Below are 13,196 nucleotides of genomic sequence, written 5' to 3' on the forward strand. Positions count from 1 at the left end.
ATGATAGGGATATGGACGTTAGGTCATTGGGGGTGTGCGGGCAATTAGAAAATGCAAAAATGGAAATGGATAGGCTGGGGATAGACCTCCTGGGATTGAGCGAAATGAAGTGGGCGGGGGCGGACGACTTCTGGGACGGGTGCAGGGTGATTTTCGCGGGAGACGGCCAGGGCATTGCAGGAGTAGGCATACTAACGAAGAAATAAGCAAGGAAAATAATATCGTGCTGTTATATAATGAAAGGATATTGATGATAAAGTAAGGAGGCGGAACCTAGTGATATAAGCACAGTAGGGGTGTACGATATATGCCGACGCCCAGGAAATTCAGGGAGTATACGATCAACTGGAAGAGATTCCAGGATCAGTAAAAGGAAAGGAAAACCTGGGAGACTGGAACGATTTGGTCGTCGAGGGGTGAGAGGGAAGTAGCGCTGGATACTTTGGATTGGGAAAACGAAATGCCGCGGCAGAGAGAGACTGATAGAATTCTGCAACGAGAAAAACATGATATTTGTAAATACCATCTTCCATCAACATCCGAAAAGAGGATACACGTGGAAATTTCCTGGAAACAAAGCACGATACGAAATTGACTACCTTCTTGTCAGGAAGAGATACAAGATCAAAGTTTAGAAGTGTTAGAGCTACCCCAGTGCAGATACAAATAGCCATCACAACCTGGTGATCACGGACAGCAGACTGCGATACGAAGAGACAAAGAAAGCGACGAAACAACCCAGATGGAATGCAAAGATACCGGAAGAGAAGAGCTTAAGAGTAAAGTGCACCACGGCCATCGAAAGAGAAGTAGAAGGAAATAATGGAAATAACAGCCCTGATGTCGATGGAAAGAAATAAAGAATTTCATTACCAAAGTTACAGATAAGGCCCTCTGAGTGAGGCGGAAATATCCTAATAGACATGGATAACAGCTCAAATAAGAAGTCTCATAGACTAAAGAAGAAAATACAAGAATTAAAGATGCTCTAGAGCATCCGCCCGGGAAGTAGAATGATCCGGTGTTCAGGTCCCGGTCAAGTAAATATTTTTTGCGCTTGTGATCTGCTTGATTCCGCCTTCCCCACCTCTCCTGTGTTGGTGTGAATTTCTTTCTATTGGTTACAATTAGAACTAACTACAGGTTACAATGTCTCCAACTGGCCCTCACCGCATCATCCTCATGAAAGGAGGTTATCAGCCCTGGAGTTGGTTCGTAGTAAAACCCTCGAAGCTATTCCACCTCTTCATTTATAAACCGCTCTTATTTCATAATCCAAAATATTAATCCCGATTAATTTCGCCGCATATGCTCTTCGTGCGTGGAATTTAAAACGGCGTTCGGGAGGTGGGAATTTACGCTCTCCTGACTATCTTCAGACAGCCTTAAATCCCCGCTGTTTTCCCTCGGCCGTTCGCGGGAAATGCGTGATAATTTACGCCGTTCACCCGGCTGCGTGTCCGTCGCGCGGTGTCCCTATCTCGCGTCTGGTAAAGTGAATTGGAATACCTCGGGAGCATTCGGCGTGTGGAATGGGGTTGCGATCTCTTTCCTCGCGGTGTTTTCGATGTAGATTAAAAAAAAAGTGGTCTCACTTGGAAAAAAAGCCGTAAAATAAACACGAAGTTAATGCTTCAATAAATTACAGACTGAGAGATCGGCTTTTTTCTTTTAGATTTCCCGCCCTTCTCTCTCTCCTCACACCCGTCCACTTGGCTCGTCAAAGGAAAAGTATGTATTAAAGCAGAAGAAGATTGGCTTGATTGATCGCCCGCAATCTCTGTTTTCGCGTGTAAATATGCGTTAAGAGATCTTGTTTCTGTATCGCAACAATTATCTTATTTCCCAAGAGATTTCATATCTTATCCTCTCGTTCTTCCATTCGACTTGGTCTGCCTGCGATTCATTTCGACAGGCGGATTTGACTCGCATTCGCAGTCATGAGCATTAGCTGTCTTTTGAAGCAGTGGATTGTAATACGTCTGTTTCTTTTCTATTGCTATGATCGACGTCAGAGATCCTAGATCCTTTGATGGTCGATGATCAATGACGCACATTAGTCCCGCATCCTCGCTACAAGATGATGTCTGAAAAAACTTGACTTTATCATGCGTAGGAGTTGTAGATGGATAAGCGTGATGGGAAATAATGAAAATCCTTCTTCTTTCACGGTGATCACGCTAAATTTAGAGTCCACATTGGAAATGCAGAGAACATTGGAGAACGCGCAATTTAATTGATTGGATAAAGTTCGTTAGAGGTCCATTGAAATTCAGAAAAATGAACGCAGACAGGGAATGAAGTGCGGCATAATTCTGAATGAAAATGCTATAGTATCCTCTCCAGTCACGAATGCAAGAAACCATGACTTTTAGAAATGTGCATGGCGCTCTGGTTTTTTCGTGGCTCCAAATATGTAATCATAGAAACCACGTATCCTATCTATAGATTACACCAAACATATTAAAATAGATAACTATAAACCCACCACGGTAGATTAAAAAGCTCCTTTTTCATTAGCACAATTCGTCATTACTATGGAATCAAAATTAAATTCCTCGTATTTTTTACTTTTACTTGGCTCTCTCTCCCTCTCTTTCTATGCATATATATATATATATATATATATATATATATATATATATATATATAACAAGTTGGACAGCAACAAACAATATAGACACACAAAAAAAGGTCACTCACACGTTTTTTCTTGATCATTTCGACGGAATTCTGCACCGTCTTCATCGGAAGAAATAGAAGTAATCACTAGTTATTACTTCTATTCCTAGTAAGTAATTACTTCTATTTCTGCCGATGAAGACGGAGCAGAATTCCGTCGAAATGATCAAGAAATAACGTGTGAGTGATCTTTTTATGTTTTCCTATATTTTTTGTTGCTGTCCAATTTTTTATTCAACACTTCCGTGTTACGTCGACGAAATCATATACACACACACATATATATATATATATATATATATATATATATATATATATTCATTCTAATGAAAATAGATATAAGGAAACGGGATAGGAATACATATTAAGGACGGAGGCGAGAGTGGTGGGGAAGGCGGAATTGAGCAGATCACATTCGCGAAAATGCTTCCTTGACCGGGACTTAAATCAAGAAGAGTATCTGCTCGAATTACCGAGCAGATACTCTAACCATTGAGCTATCGAGGAAACATAAGATACACTGAAATCTGCCGAATGTTTATCCAATCACTTGCCCCGATTATATGTTTCTTTTGCCATCGCCAATATAAGAGCTTTTATCTCTCCACCAGCACACATTGGAGACTGATGACCGAACGATCCTTCCACACACCCTTTTATTGACTCTCATAATGCGGCTGAGATGTCCTTGGGGATTTGAGTTGAACTCCCTTTCTATCCCTAGGAATTCCGGGTGTAAATGTCGTTTCTATTCCTATTCTAACTTCCTCTCAGGGGTACGTTTGTTCATAACATCTCACAAGAGTCGAATCTCGAAATCGTTCATTCCAATGTATCTGGAGTAGAGATATCTCATTCGGCGTTAAGTTCCTCACCAGTAATCTTGGTCGTTAGAAGGCGGTCACCGGCGGCTAAATCAAGGTCCACTACCGTTTCCTTCCGGGTCTCGGCTTAAATCTAAAATCTAAATCCTGTCTCCCGAAAACTCCAATAAACTCTCCTAACTAACTAGCCCACGTTAGTCCTTCGCGTTAATTAGAACCCGATGCTATCAAATTGAGTTCATCGTGGACTCGTGACCGCATTTAAAAAAATCAGGATGACCTTAGCTATTCTTCGGCCATCCCAGAAGAAATGGTTAATGAGCTAAGGGTATTTGGAAATGATAATGAATTAAATGAAAATTATTACTGGGAAAATCCATGATTGTTTTTTGCTCTGACGACATATGTGTGTTTACGGGTCTATTGACTAATCCAACTGGGATTGGAAACATTTAAAACTCTAGGGGTGTAACTCAAGTCAGGAGGGGATTCGGGAATGTTAAGTTAAAGGGAAAAATGCTGATGTTTTATTTATTCCATTTTTTTCCATTCTTTTCATTCATTTCATCCATTCTATCCATTCCATCTATTTTATTTATTTATTTTGCATTATTCCCAGCACTTCGGCCTTTACGTCGGACTTCGAACATCGATATAAACAAATTGACATTTGCATACACCCAAGCCCTAGTGGAGGAAATACCACCTAGGCAGGATCGAACCCGCGACCTTTGGGTATGCAGACGAGAAGGTTACCCCGCCGCCACCGGGGCCGGCAAAGGACGACAAAATGTCCTTTGGAAAGGACATTTTAATTCCCTTTTTTTTGCTCTGGATCATACAAAACGAACTTCCAAATCTATTAAGTAGAGCACCCAGTGTTCTGAGCACCCCCATCGTTTCCATTGCGATGTGGGCAATGAGTGACCATTCCCTCATTATCTCCCCGCGGGGCCCTGCTACGCGACTGGGCTGCGAGCCAGATGTAGAATAGAGAATTCTGGGGTGGTGGGGGGGGGAAGGGGGGCGGCGAAAGACCAACGAACCTTCCTCATTTATCATTACACCTTCCCTTTTTAACCCCGTACTCCCCCTCCAACGAACTCCATTTCCCTCACGCTTCATACGTATTCTTCGCAGTTTTAAATGCCTGGGGTTAACGGAAAAAAAATAATAATCATGCTGAATCTGAAATTATACAGCACAAACAATTTAGGGGTCTCCTCCCCGTCGACAATTCTTATGGAAGTTAATTCAGTTAGTTAAATTTTCACTTAGAGCTGGTTTGTAATTGAAATTCTTCGTGCTATTGAATGGTAAGGGAAAAAGTCAGGTTGTCGAATCAGCCTTCCGAAATTTGTTTTCTTCTTTTTGCTAAGTTCAGGTTTTGGGGAATTAGGCAAAATTGAGCGAGCTATACATCTACATCTACATAATACCCCGCAAGGGTGTGTGGCGGGGGGTGTTAGGTCACCACCCTTAAAAAGGAGGAAAAACAAATGCAAAATCAGCACATACATTCAAACCTATACCCACAGTGGAGTATACGTTCATACAGAAATCCTTTCATCTTACGCACATGCAAATTCATACTATACTATCATCCAACAATTATTGCACGCTAGCCATAGTTGCTGCTCAGAACAGGCTGAGAAGTGGGTGGTAGCAGTAAGCATTCTCTAAGTCGCTTGAGAGTGCCCACGGTATTTTAAGCCATCAGTAACGGGCGCCAGATTCAAATTTACAACTTGGAACGAGAAGATTTTTGTCTCCGGGCGCCCGGAAGTCTTCATCGCTGACTCACGTTGCATGTGATTTTTACAGCCGGGAGAAACATTGACTTTATGTGTTGGCCTCTTACATTCCTTAAAGTAACAGTTGGTAACATTACGATATATCCCTTTCCGCCCACCCAGGGCAGAGAGCACACCGCATGCCTGAGGATGCCCTGAGGCGTACACCGAGCAAGATTGGACGGAGTCGTAAAAAAATCACTCGCCATCGCTCTTCCAGGCTCTTTTGAGTCTTTCCTGCACGGAGAATCTCCCCCTTCGAGTAAGGAAACTTTGAAAAAATTACGCCGGGCAATTCCGTTCTCAAAGGTATTTTTCTTAATCGGAGGCTCGCGAGAATGCGTCAACCTAAGACAATTTTTGTAGACATTTCCTTCGAAGTTGATGGAGTCAGTTATTTCGAAGAGTCCTGCTTCAGCTTAGCTCGACTACTTCCCACCCAATCTAGCAGACTCATCAATCCGTTATGAGTCTTGAACACGCACGTGTACCCACTTGCGGAACGTCCGCCGGGGAAGCGTGGACAGGGGCCGGGCGAGGGAGGGGGGTAGCGGGAAGGGGCGTAGATGGGGCGCGGGGCGGGCGCCCGCTACGCGGCCCCTAATCGTGGCCGGCGATCGTGACAACACGCGCGTTTCAACCGACGATTCATAGAGACCAACGCTGCCGAAGACCTTCCGTTTCTCTCTCTCTCTCGGGTAAGTCTGCAAGGCGTAAAATAGCTTTTACTATGGTCATATTTCACTACTGGAATAAGATTTCAAATAAAAGGGAAAGGATTATGCTGGATTCAATAATTTTAGTTGAATTCCATTTTCATTACCGAAAACTGAAATAAGTACGATCCTTTTTACCACCCAATTATTATTGAATTCTCTATCATTATGCATATTAATAAAACCAAGGTTATACGATTTTCTAGAAAGAAAAAGGCTAAGCTAAACATTAAAAAGGAGGGCAAAAACTAGAGTAGGTAGAACATTTTACTTATCTCGGAAGTGTTTTGGACCAACACGGTCAAAGTAGTAGGGACGTAAGGAGGAGAAATGCGCTAGGCAAAGAAGCTTTTCACAAGGAGGAGGGAGTTGATGAGAGGGACGTTGAGTAAGGATATTAAGGAAAGACTGCTAATAGCTTTGATATGGAGCGTAGCTATGTACGGCGCGGAAACTTGGTCAATTAAGCAGGAGGCTTTTGAAACGTGGGTTTGGAGAAGAATGGAGAAGGTGAAATAGATGGAAAGGAAAACAAATGAGGAAGTACTTGGTATGGTGGCCGAGGAGAGGGATTTTTTGGGAGAAATCCTATGGAGGCAGGAAAAATGGATGAAGGGCGTATGATAGACAGTGGGATTTTGAAGTAAATGAAGGGAGGGATGGAGGAAGGGAGGGAGGAAGTACTCGAGAGATGAAGAGGGATCTGATATAAAATAGGCTGCTGGATTGTGTCTTGTTAGGAGCCACAAAATATTTTTTTTGGTGGTTGTGTCCATCCAAAATCTACCTTAACCGGTAGATTACCTCATAATAATTATTATTGAATTCAGCTACCAACACAGAGCAGGAGGATCTGCGACTGTTTCAAGAGACTGCGGTGTTGGTGCTGGAGTCGAGCTACGAGTAATATTGTTTGGAAGAAGCGACCATTATCGTCATGTATCGTCACGTTGTCGTCTGCCTTAGCGTTGGAATTACAATTTTAAAATGTGAGGCACGAACCGTGACAAATTCCAAGTCCCTCCGTTGCGAATATATCAAAGGGTAATACTATTCTAGCGCAAGCACAGATGCAAACGAAAACACCATTAACTAAATGCTTGCAGTCAAGTGGAAAGTCGGCATCAAGACTGAATATCATGAAAGTGTTCATCCGTGACTCAGCTGTAAGGTTGAATTCAATTCAGTGCATGCTGAATTAAATTCCGATTTTCTGCGCCGAAAAGGGTATTGCGTAAAATTGCTTTCAACGAAACTGTTGGCAGGGAATGGAGTCTAATATTAGTCGGCGGGAAAAGTCGATGTTACTGCCATAGTGACCGTTAGTAAAGTTATTGGAGTGAAACACGTCAAATCTGATAGTATGGAAATAATTATCAGCTCTTTTATTAATAAATAAGCTTCTCCAAAGGACTTAGCTTGCCAAAGCGGACGGAGAGTATCCTGTAGAGTTCTGGAATTCTTGTATTGAACAAGTCGTATTTGGGAATATGTCAAGTACCGAAAGAATGATGAAGCCATAACTGATTTTGACAAAAATGTCCATATCCACTGTTTTAGCCTGTTCGGAACGGAAAAAAACTCTCTGTTCCCAAATTACCATCGCCCTATGATGCTTACTTCAGTTTTAATGCGTTGGAATTGTCGTGGCAGAGGGGGAATCATTTAGCTTGCTTTCAGCAACTTCCAAAGTCTTCCTTTTACGACGATAAATTAGACGATGTGATCCACATTAGATTTGTGATCAGATTGTATGCAATAGATGAGTTTTACCTTGATGGAAAATGATCGCCGATTCAACGCCCCGTGTCCAAAATGATTTGTATTGATCGATGCAGTTGAACTGTTTGATAATTCAAAGGAAATGCGAGAGATGTCGCGACAGTAACTTAAACGGAGTGATTCGCTAATTCGCATTGCAAATCTAATAAATTGCAAAGTGTTGAAATCATCTCGCAAGGCGAATGGTTTTCTTCTTGAAAATTGTTTGATTGTTTAATTATGTTTACTTATTGTTGATTTTTTTTAAAATTAGGACACCTCAAGTGTGGAGGAAGCAACCATTATCGTGTTGGCCTAGTGGGCACTGCTCTTCCTCACTCGAGATCCTCAAGTGTACAAAATTCAAGGTGATGTCTTTCGATAACTCCACCTAAAATCCCAAGTCGGTCGCTCTGGTGGGGAGCACACCTTCGCTGGAAACCGGATGGGGGCACAGGGAATAAATAGTATTTGCCCCATCTTTCGACCACGTGCACCGTAGGGCTCAGTTCTGTGTGAGCCCTAACACCACTAATCATAATCAGCATTAGGGTCCATCCATGTATTGAAGTTCGCAAGAATGGAATGAGTGACATGCTACGCGCCTTCCTTTTTATCAAACGGCGATATTAAATGTTGCCAGCCTTTACAGTGAAACTTGAGAATGTCGTAGTATGCATATCGAATAAATGCAGTGTTTAAGGGATATTTGAGATGTGTTCGTTATAAAAATAGGAGAGATGGAGTCGTTATAAAAATAGGAGAGATGGAGTGAGGAATTAGTGATTCGAAAAATGTTATGCATTGAATGCGCCGCTGATAGACATTATGAAGTATGGAAGTAGTACGTACGATAAATACGCGAACTGGTGCAATGTGGCGGCCATAACGTGGACTATATCCCCGCCCACTAGCGGCGCTAGTTGCCTGAGACCCTATGAGCCGTCTGTGCTTGGCGGATCGTCGAGCTGTGCGTATAGTGCCAGTTATGTTAGTTTCTGTTGTCCTTGTTTTTACTGTTTGTCGAAAATTGAAATTCACTCGCATGCCAAGTCAATTTTGACATGTTGAGAGAATTGATAAGAGTCATTTGCCAAACAAATCGACGAGAGAATGTAAATGGCTTGGGAGGAAGAGGTAGAACGTTAAATGGGTGAATGTGATTGAAGAGGCTCTCAAGCCGAGGGATGCTTAGAAGTCTCAGGAACAAGGGAGTAATCCTGAAACAGCGAAGAGAGGAGTAATAGAGGTGATAGAAGTATTTAATGACAGGGAAAGTATGGAGGAAACAAGTTAAAGGGAGTGAGTCACCCAAATAATTGCAAATCATGTTTTTTTATTATGCCTATTCCGAAGGGGGATGGCGTGGATATTTTGGTAGCTAGAGCTCACTATGCTCCTCAGTAGGTGGCTTTTTCATGCATCCATTTATACATGGTACCCTGCAGTTAACCATTAGGGTGTGTGGCAGGGGGTGATTACATATCAGTCTAATGTTGACACAAAACACTACCCCTCCCCAGCGCGGTCGGACAACATTTTTCCGATCCCTTATCTTTTGTGAGAAAAATGACATCTTAAAACTATCTGTTGTACACTTAATATCTGTCATTTTAGTGATATGACCTCTCCTACCGTAATATGATGGGGGTAATAATACATTTTCAACATCACTGCTAAAGAGATGTCCTTCTAATTTACGCAAGAGATTTAATCTGTAATTTAACCTTCGCTCCGCGGGTGATTCCCAGCCTAGCTGCTCTAATATTTTGGATACGAAACTGAGTTTATCATGACAACGTTTTGCAAATCTAGAGTCTCTACCCTGAGGCCCGATCCAATTCGGCATTGAATCCAACTTCGTGGGGATCCCATAATATCCTTGCAGCATATTCTAAATGATACCTAAACAGCGGAAGATAACATTTCTCTTTGACCTTTTCATTAAATTTACCCAGTACTCTTCTTATAAACCCTGATTTATTGCTATTGTGTCCACATATTCTTTTCTCTCTTCCTCTTCTGTTTTGATAACATATTTCCTTTACAGTGGAACAATGCTTTAAGATCGACTTCAGAGTTGAAAAATTGACCAGGATACGGATAGCCCCATTAAAAGTTACTGTCGTGGCATCCCTCCCGCAGTTTCTTGGAACTTTATTTCTTATTTCATCGGTCGATTTGAACTTCAGCATCCGCCAACCGGCCAATTGAACTTAATGAGGATCCCATATACTACCAGCATATTCTATCGTTCAGTCCAATGGGATATCGTATCGTGTGTGGTTAATGAGAATAGCGGCTTTGCCATACTGATCGAGTGACTCGTGGAATTTGAAAATGATGGATACGTTCCCCCACTCAAGATTTCATGTCTTTTACTCTCCCTCTCGTTCATGCAGACTTATTTCCAAAGAAGAAATATGTTATTACGTTTAGATTATATGAAATTTTTAAATTATTGTGTTGTTGAAAAGGGTCATTCTAGAGGAAAAATACATAAGGGCACCTAACTGCTGAAAAAGTGGCTCCTGTTGTGATGATTCATCGTCGTTTGAAGGCTGTTTATGGTGACGATGCTGTTGATAGGTCTACTGTTAATCGACGGGTAGTAAAATTCCGTGGTTGCGAGCCTGGAAAATCCATAATTGTCGATGAAACACGCAGCGGATGTCCGATCACTGCCACAGAGGATAAAAACATCGCAAACTCGTCGAAGATTTGATTCAAAATGACCGGCGAATATCTCAAAAGCGTATCGCAAACCATATTGAAATATCTCCGAGGAACGTGTCGGCTTCATCATTGAACAATTGGGTTACCGTAAAATCTGTGCACGATGGGTCCAGCACGCCGTCTCACAGACAAGAACAAACAAAACCCTCCTTATTTTCCCGCCTTTTGAGTTTTATTCTTTTCCTCAACTCGAGAGACTCTTCAAGGGTAATCATTACACCTCGGACGATGAGATGACGGCAGCTGTCAAGTCATGGATTCGAGAAAACTCGCGTTGACATAGCACTAGAACACGTCTCCGTACTTCCGCACCTCAAAATGCGTACCCTGGATGAATGTAAGGACCTCAAACCTGCGCATGTGTGTTGAGGGGAAATGTTACTTCCACATGCCACCAGGAGTGCTTATGAAGGTCACTTTGTTTGTGGTCTACAAGCTGTTGTGTGTATAAGTTTTCAGCCTACCCACGTATATAATCAACTGTTGCGATTAAATACACATAGTAGACGAAATGTGCACTTTTTGTTTTAATAAATATCTATTTCGAGTCTTCACTTTTGAGATAAAGTGAGCCAACGCTTAGTATTAGCTCGTCGAGAAAGTGAAATAGTGAATAATTAAAATGGGCGATTTTAATATCAATTCGACAGAAAGAGGACCAGTTCGCTACATGATGTTTACCCGAAAATCTTTTTCCGAGCAGGGGACTTGGGTTGGTTTGCAATGGATCAAATATCACCCCTCACGCCTTTTGACACATGGCTCGGAAATGCATTGGAAGTATTTGCTCCTTTGTGTTTGGGTGTCGCGAAGCTTGAATGAAATATCGCGCCGATTACGGAGGGATGGAAAAGCCTCGCCTGCTCGCAGTACACTTAAAATGGCAAAAGCAAACTGAACGGAGTCGGCGAAACACATCGAAGAGAGAGAGGTATAATGTGAGAGTAAACAAAGAAAACAAAGGAATCCTCGCGTGCGGAAGAGAGGAGACGCGAGCTGGTGTTGCGCTAAAAGGAGAGAAATTAGAACAAAATGGCCATCCTCCCCCCTACCTCGGAAGTAGCATACCATGAGATGGGAGGATGTTTACGGACATCCAGCGGAGATTAACTCAATCCCGGAAAAGCGTTTTGCACAAAGAGGCAACTGCCCTGCTTGGAGAAGAAGATAGTCCTGGAAGCAAGTTGGCAATGCTTGAAAGTCATCATGTGGAGTGTGGCACTCTCTGGACCAAAGAAACGCGAAATTCTGTGAAAGTAACTGGACGCATGGAAGCCTTCAAAATCTGATGTAGTTGTCGGATGCCGAAGTACAAATCGACTGATGAAATAACAAATAAAGTTCCAAGAAACTGCAGGAGATATGCCAAGATAGTTACTTTTAATGGAGCTATCCGTATTCTTGTCAAGGCTAATGATTTTTAAACCCTGAAATTGTTCTAAAGAATTGTTTCACTGTAAAGAAAATAGGTGTTCAGAATACAGGGTCCGTGCAATAGGTATCGTGACTGTTTCACTGTAGCCTCAACGGAGCGGTGGATGGGGGTCCGACAGGTCGGCTCGGTCCCTCACCACTCATGCGCACTTTAGTTTAGTCCCCACCGGGCATGCGTTGAGACAGAAGGTGGATTTTTGTGACGTGTGATTGTTTGTGGTGTCGTCGCGCCAGCATGGAGCGCACCTTCGAGCAACGCTACGCTGTGAAGTTTTGCGTTAAACTCGGGAAATCCGCGTCGGAGACCCTTGAACTCATTAAAAAGGCTTATCGGGATGATGCCTTAAAGCGCAAAAGAGTTTTTGAGTGGCACAAAATTTTTAAGGAAGGCTGGGAGCTCGTCGAAGACGAGCACCGCGTCGGACGCCCGACGACCGCTCGAACCGATGCTCAGGTGGCCAAAGTGAAAACAGTTTTGGACTCTGACAGGCGTTTAATCATCGCCCTTATCAGTGAGGAGACCGGCCTTTCAGTCGGAAGCGTCCACACCATTATAACAGAGGATCTTGTGATGAGGAGTGCGCGAAGCTGGTGCCGAAAGTCTTGAGCGAGGAACAAAAACTGTCGCGGGTGGAAATTTCGCAAGAAAATTTGGACTGCGTCCAGGAAAATGAAGATTTCCTCGACAACGTTCTTCCCGCAAAGGATAGCTCAACATGAGCTCAAAGGATATCGGTTCGACTCCATCGAGGCGGTTCAAGTGGCGACGACATAGGCTCTCAACAGTATTCCGGAAACCGACTTACAGCGGGCTTTTGACGAGTGGCAGACGCACCAAACTAAGGGTATCGACGCAGGAGGAATGTATTTTGAAGATTATTAAGTAATTGTAATGATAACAGCAATAAATTTTGATTTTGGGGACCAGTCCCGATACTTATTGTACGGACACTGTAGAAGATGAAGAGAGAAAGGAATATGTAGACAAGCCAACAAAAAAATAGACTTTATTAGAAGAGTAGTGGGTAAATGTGATGAAAATGTCAAAGAGAAAAGTTATTTGCGGCTGGTTACGCCTCATTTACAATATACTGCAAGTATTATGGGATCTTAATGAAGTTGTATTGATTGCCGAATTGGTTCGCGCGCAGCTTAGAGGAGCTAGGTTTTGTAAATCTTTTCAATGATAAATTGAGTAGCGTATCCAAAATATTACATCAGCTAGGCTGGGGATCACTCACGGAGCGAAG

Source organism: Hetaerina americana, unplaced genomic scaffold, assembly GCF_022747635.1.
Source record: "Hetaerina americana unplaced genomic scaffold, ioHetAmer1.1.p SCAF_55, whole genome shotgun sequence".
NCBI lineage: Eukaryota > Metazoa > Arthropoda > Insecta > Odonata > Calopterygidae > Hetaerina > Hetaerina americana.